The sequence below is a fragment of the Gadus chalcogrammus genome, chromosome 16 (assembly GCF_026213295.1).
Source record: "Gadus chalcogrammus isolate NIFS_2021 chromosome 16, NIFS_Gcha_1.0, whole genome shotgun sequence".
NCBI lineage: Eukaryota > Metazoa > Chordata > Actinopteri > Gadiformes > Gadidae > Gadus > Gadus chalcogrammus.
Window position 1 is genome coordinate 22944080 of NC_079427.1, and position 8375 is coordinate 22952454.

General features: G+C 38.5%; 1 protein-coding gene across 1 annotated transcript in view; it reads left to right on the top strand.

The window, feature by feature from the left end:
* Positions 1-5120: 5120 nt before the first annotated feature.
* Positions 5121-8375, top strand: part of LOC130405485 (ATP-binding cassette sub-family G member 4-like) — a 19668-nt gene continuing 16413 nt past the window's right edge. The window contains exon 1 of the mRNA XM_056610574.1: positions 5121-5279. The gene's annotated coding sequence lies outside the window, so the exon portion shown is untranslated. The remainder of the gene's footprint in view (positions 5280-8375) is intronic.

Below are 8375 nucleotides of genomic sequence, written 5' to 3' on the forward strand. Positions count from 1 at the left end.
AGCGTAGTGTCCGAATTCTCGTTCCCTATTCCCTATGAAGGTCAAAAGGAGCCCCTTATGATGTAACAAAAAGTGAATGTTAATTTCTCTCATCTTTTTTTGGTCATTATTAAAGAGAGGGCTGATTCTCAGATATGCATGTTGGATGGCTTTGGTATAGGTCTGGGAAGAACTTCAGGCCAAAATCTTGCAAGCGAGACGCTGGGTGAGGTGCAACGAAATGGAGCACTTGCTGAGTCATTTGTTTTAGGGCTGGAATCCCTAAGTTGATGATCGTATGCGTCCTTTGAGACCCCCGTTGATATAAAAGAGACCCCAGGTCTATAGTTTACTTGTTACTGTCCTTGACTCAGAAGTTACCTATTGTTATCAATTCCTTTAGGGCTTCGGCCTCCTAATTGATCATTGTTGTATATTTCAATGCCCTCTTTCATAGACATGATACCAGCACCACTGGGGCGTGGCAACAATTCTCCATATCCATATGGGGAGGGGGGGGTGCTTGTGGACAGGGGTACACTAGATATAAATAGGAAGCTTGCAATGGTAATTTCAATCACCAGAAATAGTCAATACACACTCAGGGGGAGGAATGACCCCTCAAACATGATATATTAATGAATTATTTCAAATAACCCTGCCTAATCAAATCAATGAGCTTGATGTTTTGCTTTCACGAATATGTTATAGGCTTGGTCACTACCAAATATGTCTGTGCGCATCTCTCAGAGTGACGTAACTAGCCACCAGACAGTGATTAAAAAAATGAGTCACGTTGAATACAAAAGTAACTTATTAATGACAAGTCTAAACTGTGGAAATTTGAAAGATATGGGCGGCAGTTGATGGCAATCAGTATAGCAACCATGGCAGTCGCGTGACGTGGATGCAGGCCCATTGAAAATAATAGGCCAAAAAAACGTAGGCGTGTCACATGTTTAGAGCCGTTTTTGTAATGTTTTTTACGCTGTGGGCAGTTTTACTACAATCTGTTGTGAGACAGGGTTTAAGGGACGTGGTTAGTTTAAGTTTTTAAGGGGGTCCGCTGAAGATTTTTGAGGAGGTCTGGTGGTCTCCGTATATAACTAAATAAATAAATATAAATATGTATGTATGCATGCATATATATATATATATTAGGGCTGTCAAGCGATTAAAATATTTAATCACGATTAATCGCATTAATGCCATAGTTAACTCACGATTAATCGCGATTAATCGTAAAAAATGTCTATGCTAAATATCCCTTGAATTCTTTGTCCCATTAATTTTTCTCATTTTAATGCTCTTATCAACATGGAGAAGTGCATCGGCTTGCCTTGTAAAAATGTTTTTTTATTGATAACAACATTGGCATATACTGATCAAAACAGGACGGTACAAAAAAAAAGCCTATAATGCAATTAAACGATGAACATACAAAGATATGCCTTGAACATAGCAGTCAGGCTACTGCTTCTTTGTTTTGAGCCCCAAAATAAAAAAACAAAATAAAAATAAAATATTTTGTAAAAAATAATAATTTGCGTTAATCACGCGTTAAAAAAGTTAACGCCGTTAAAATTGGTTTGCGTTAACGCCGTTAATAACGCGTTTAACTGACAGCTCTAATATATATATATGCTTATTCATATATATATCTATTAGAGCTGTCAGTTAAACGCATTATTAACGGCGTTAACACAAACCAATTTTAACGGCGTTAATTTTTTGAACGTGCGATTAACGATTATTATTTTTTTTTTTTAAATAACGTTGTTTTTTTTCTTTTGTTTTTTTTGGGCTCAAAACAAAGAAGCAGTTGCCTCACTGCTATGTTCAAGGCATATCTTTGTATGTTCATCGTTTGATTGCATTATAGGCTTTTTTTTTGTACCGTCCTGTTTTGATCAGTATATGCCAATGTTGTTATCGATAAAAAAACATTTGCACAAGGCAAGCCGATGCACTTCTCCATGTTGATAAGAGCATTCAAATGAGAAAAATGTATGGGACAAAGAATTCAAGGGATATTTAGCATAGAAAAAAATATATGATTAATCGCGATTAATCGTGAGTTAACTATGGCATTAATGCGATTAATCGTGATTAAATATTTTAATCGCTTGACAGCCCTAATATCTATATATTTATTATATACGGAGACCACCGGACCTTCTCGAATCAACAAAATAAATAAATAAATGTTTGTGTATATATATGTTTATATATATATATGTATATAAATACACATACATATTTGTAGATATTTATTTCACTATATATATATATATATATATATTAATATACGGAGACCACCAGACCTCCTCGAAGCAACGAAAATGGTCTTTTAAATTCAAGATGGGTGCATGGGCGAGAACAGGGATATAGTGCCATACATATGTATATATATAAATATATATATATATAAATATATATGGTCATTTCACGGGTCCCTGGATTTAATTTATTCCGTGAGGCCACCACAGATTTTGAGTTAAGGGCCTGTGGTCGACTCGGTCATTGAGACGGGGATCTGTGTGTGTGCCTAGGAATATGAGTGTCATTAACTTGCATTGGAGCAAAATACGTGGCCATATCACGGAAATTGGCATGTTTCCGTGAGGATTCCACGAATTTTGAGTTAAGTGTCTGTGGTCATTTCACGGATTCCCATGAGACCAGGTTGAGCAGTATGGATGGTGGAGCCAGAATCCACTGGCCCTCCAAGACGCCTGGAACACCAACCACATTCACATTAATTTCATCCCACCAACATCTTTCTTTTATGGCATGTTCTATCTTGACTGAGTTATTTTTTCTTGTTGAACAAGTGTCATGGATAGAGTGATGTATCAACGCAATGTTCCATCTTATCAAAGGGACAGAAGATTTTAAATGAATCTAGGCCCGTCATCCTCCTCCTCTGCCAGGATCTCCTGTGGGGTTCCTCATGGTTCCATTGTGGGCCCTATTCTGGGCTCCCTATACATGTTTTCCCTTGGCCTAATCTTTCTCAAATACATTATCTCCTTCAATTACTCAGTAAACGATTCAATGTGTTTCATCCTCAAAAACCCATGGATTTTTAAAAATTCTTAAAAATTCCTTAAAAATTCTCAATCGTGTCGCTAACATCAAAAGCTTGCTTCAGCTTCCTAAAACTTAATGAGAGCAAATTACAATATTTGGCCCTCTGCTCTCACGAACAACATGTCATCATTGTCTTCATTTTCTTTTATAGTTGTTTGTTCAGCACCATGGTAAACCAACTGTTGTTTTTAAGTTTGCTACATAAATAAACTTGAATTTGAACTTGAATGCATGAATCTATAGCATTTGAATTTCAATATGTGTCATTATGCTCTCGGATCAGAAGAGGAAGAGAGATCAGATCAAAAATGTAAATATATCTCAGTTAATCCCTGCATACCCTTTATATAATCTCTATGTCACAGGACACCCCTAGCTCGAATCAGACTTTATTCGGCCCCAAAGAATATAAAAAATATATAATGCAAATTAAGTGATTTACTTTTCAGTTTCCAACTGTATGTATTTGACAAAAATTATGTTAAATATGTGGTTAAACATGTTACTTGGTGCTATAAGAGCTTCATAGAGACGCCCAGCAGTATGGCAGTGTCCGCAGCTTCCCTTTAAGATTGGCCCAGCCTTTCGGGACATTGTTTTCTGCTCAAGCAGGGGGCCACAGATAGACGTGTGCGTTCCTTACCCTCAGATCTGTGTCCAAAGGCTGTTCAGAGGAAAACGTCATGTTCACCTGGACAACAATGGAGGTTGGAGGTACAAAACGAACGCCGCGAGGAATGCATGTTGCACGTGTTCCTTTTGTACCACGGACAATCGTTACTCTGGGAAGGTGAATGGAAGAAGAAGTCGAGCTGTTATACGGTTGAATCGCTCTCAGGTGCTTATGTGTTCAACCTCTTGTCAGCTTGCTGGAAATGGTTGTGTTTCCTAGAGCACACCACTGTAAACACACATGCAGAACCCCAGCACCCCAGCCCACCTGTTAGATACAAAAGCAATTTGTAAACATGTTTTTAAAATGTGCCATACAAATAAAGTGTATTATTGTTATTATTAATTATTATTATTAGTCATGATTGTTATTAAAACAGCACAGGGGCAACAAATATACGTTAAACACTAATAAAACAACAACATTTCCTCAAAATTATGAATAGTTTATGCAAACAAAAACAGTTAATACACAGGTGTTCTCTGGAAAACAGTGCTTAGCTTCATGGGAAGTCGTCAGCGCCAGTTTTAAGAAACATGATGACAAAAAAGATGTGTGTTTGTTTGGTGAGGGGTGTGTGTGTGTGTGTGTGTGTGTGTGTGTGTGTGTGTGTGTGTGTGTGTGTGTGTGTGTGTGTGTGTGTGTGTGTGTGTGTGTGTGTGTGTGTGTGTATGTTTGCAGGGGGTGGGGGGTTGGGGGGGCTAGTTCGTACATCACATATCTTGACGTCAAGCCCCAGCTTGTCATGTTTACCTCTCAAGGAGAGTCGTTCATTCTTAGAGATATGCAGGACCCCCTTCAGCAAGTCGTGGCTCGCTGCCATCACTGCCACTTTTTGAGGGTTTGGAGGAATGCCATTGTTTCTCACAGTAGGCCTACCTCCAGGCGCTTCACGTATCCGGTCTGCCTTAAAGCATACGACACAATGACCATTGCTGGATACAAATATGCTTGCATATGTAGTTTTATCTCCTGTCTACTACTCCTACTCTACTTTCATCTGGCGTGCCTGTTAGGTCAAGATAAGATTATCAGCTTGGTCCATTGCCTCGAAAAACCTTGGTGGTGATACTTTTTTTTTTCTCATGTGACTCTAATAAGCTGATAGTTGTTGGCTCTGTGTTAACATCCCTAGCTGCCACCTTGTCAGACCCCCCAGCTACCCTCTCTCTCTCTCTCTCTCTCTCTCTCTCTCTCTCTCTCTCTCTCTCTCTCTCTCTCTCTCTTTCCCCCCCCCCCTCTCTCTCTCTCTCTCTCTCTTTCCCCCCCTCTCTCTCTCTCTCTCTCTCTCTCTCTCTCTCTCTCTCTCTCTCTCTCTCTCTCTGCATCCCCCAGCTATCCCTCTAACTACGCCGTCACTTTTGCCGGCGGAGGAACGCCCTATCGCTGCTGCTGCTGCTGTGCTGCGCAGCGGCATCACAGATGCTGTGCAGCGGACCGGACCCAGTAGGCTACCGTCGGCACGGAGGAGGGGAAACGGAATCTGCGCTTCATGCAAAGGAGGACAACAACATCCAGGATATCGGCACTAAAGGTGAGAACAACTTATTTCGAGACGCTGGACACCGTTTGCACATTTTGGGGAGAAAAAAGTTCGATCTGGCTGAATTTTGACAAATCATGTTGTTATGTAGGCTACTGTATCTGGTGTTTTCCGATAGCCTCCTAGATCCGAAGTGGTGGACTAGAGGGCTGGTATTGGTTGTTCTTTAGTTCGTCAACAAATTGGGCCCTTTTAGTGGCAGCGGCAGATCGTTGATGGTAGTGAACATGAATGGGAGATGATCAACATGTGAAGTATAATCTTGAATCTTATGTATTTATCTTTATTATTAGGCCCATTTTTATGTATACATATTAGAGCTGTCAAGCGATTAAAATATTTAATCGTGATTAATCGCATTAATGTCATAGTTAACATTATTAATTAATATTATTTTTCTATGCTAAATATCCCTTGATTTTTTTGTCCCATAATTCTTCTCATTTTAATTATCTTATCAACATGGTGAAGTGCATCGGCTTGCCTTGTGCAAATGATTTTTTATTGATAACAACATTGGCATATACTGATCAAAACAGGACGATACAAAAAAAGAGCCTATAGTGCAATTAAACGACTGCTTTGAACAAATGTCATTTGAACATAGCAGTCAGGCTACTGCTTCTTTGTTTTGAGCCAAAGAAAAAAAAAAAAATAATAATAATTAAGTTAATAACGCGTTTAACTGACAGCTCTAATACATAGATATATATATATGCACACACACATACATATACATATTGCTACACTTACACCTGGTGAAATACATTATTTTGGCTCTGTTGCAGCAACATGAGTTTCATGAAAATTTTGCTGTGGGTTTGAACATCATTTTTCAGCATAATGATCTCCCTGGACCTGCTAGGCAAGCAACTATCAGAAACATTAGCTCTGTGTTATAAATTGGTGTTTCTGTAGGTCAGACTTCATTATTTTCCGATGAAGCCTAGAGTCACTATGAATAAGTTATTCTTATTACCCAAAGTCATGGGAGACTGTTAGCCTACTTCTCTTGGTTTGATCTTATTAGAATACCCCCACAGCACAGAGCCTGGGAATTATGTAAGAATAAGAACATGAATGGCATATGCTACGATAAAAAATATTTATCTTTATTTGTATATGTATGTGATGTATGTGATATGAAATACAACAGTTTTCCCCGTTTATGTAATGCTCAGACACTATGTTCTGCTAAATGACAGAAACAAGTTGTGCTTGAGAGAAGCTACACATAGCTCATTTTGTATTCCTACAGTTACATAATATTAGCCATTATGAACGTGGTTCAAAATATCTTAATAAAGAGCAAGGAAGACATTTTTCAACATAGGCCTTCTAATACAGTGTACATAAACAGTGCATGTACAGTTTGAGTACATCTGTCCGAGACATGGTTCTCAAAGTTTCAGCAGAAGGCCAGGGAAGAAATTCCTATTGGAGGGTCCATGGCCTATGTCGGTCTTCATATGTCAAATCCTCACAGGGCGTACCTATCATAGAGCAAAGCCAGGTCCTGTCCCTCTTGGCTCACCTCTATTGGAACCAGCCAGTTGGAACTTAGAGTACGTCTCAGCCTTACGCTTTTGGACAAGAGAGTTATCCCGTTTAGTCAGAAAAGAATAAGATGTCTGCTGAAGATGATAACATCAAGGGGTTATCTGCCAGGGATAGATGCCGAAATGCTCAGGGGAGTTTTTGAATGTAAACAATAGGTATGAATATGTCAGGGATGAGAACTTGGAATGCAAATATCCGTACAATGAGTCTCGATAATGAGCTGGTATACGGCTAAACTTGGCTATCACGCTCAGATCATATTGATCACTATGTCCTCATCCAGAAGCCATACCAAAATATCAGATACTATAGAGCACATTTCTTATTTTTGGACATATAGGTCATGCTAGATGGCCTCAAAGTATAATAAATAAATAAGTATAGTAAATAATTTCATGATTAATGAAATTAATATAATGACGGTACTGATCACTGTGTGCTGGAGTGGTTCTGTAAAGTAATCTGGATCGTGTTAGCTATCAGCAGGGAAAAAGGTAAACGTGTTGTGTGTGTATTTACGATATAACTTTCATATGCCGACAGCAAGGATTATACACATGAAGGTGTTGCAAGAGTGTAATCTACATCGGTACTCAGAAACACCACTTTTTTTCCATCACTACCAAAATGTCCATTAACTGATCCACTGCTGAGCAATATTACAACCATAAATTTGTGTTCATTTTAATATGTGATGTATTGTAAATCTATTCGTTAATGTTTGCTCTACAAAAGACAGACTCATTGATGAAAAAATAGTATATTGTAATATCGAAAACATTTTTTCCCAGATCCTATAATATGAGTGATACTCTTTATTAGCAGTGGCAATTTCCCATCAGTGTCACAGAGTCACAACAATGCTGCATTGTACCATTGTTCTTATCTGTTGAATATCGACTGTCACAAGTAGTAGTGGGTCGTTCTAAGACCACACTGTGTAGAAATAGTGCTGCGGACGCGTATGTGGGCACTAAGAGTTCTTTCAGAGTTTATTCTAAACATTGTGTGCTCGAGGTTTCTGTAAGTGTCTGAGTCGGTGGTGATCAACCAACCCTTGCAGAACGTAGGCTAGAGTTAATGTTGGATTATGCTAATTGTTAGCTGGGCACCAAAAATTATTTGTAGAGTGCAAACGTATTATGAAGAAAAAAAAATGAAATATTTAAATAGAGGCACAAAGGCATAAAAGTATTACACTATAGATAAATGGCATTTCCATTCTATGAAATGTGTATATAGTTTTATTGGCATTGTATCTTATTGGAAATATTTTACCCAGAGTCTGCAGATGATCATAATTTCAGATTGGACAGTTTAGTTTGCGTTTCTGAGGATGTTTTATAACCATTTGTTAATTCAAAATAAATTCCTCTTGATAAGGCTAATTCGGCTAATGTTAATCCTACTGTATTTGCGCCATCAGAGTCTCAGAATCAGATGCCATCAACGTCTTGCCATAGCAGATCATCTGAACTGGAGCGATAGTAGGGCATGGAGTTCATTCTCGTCATCAGTTCATCTCTC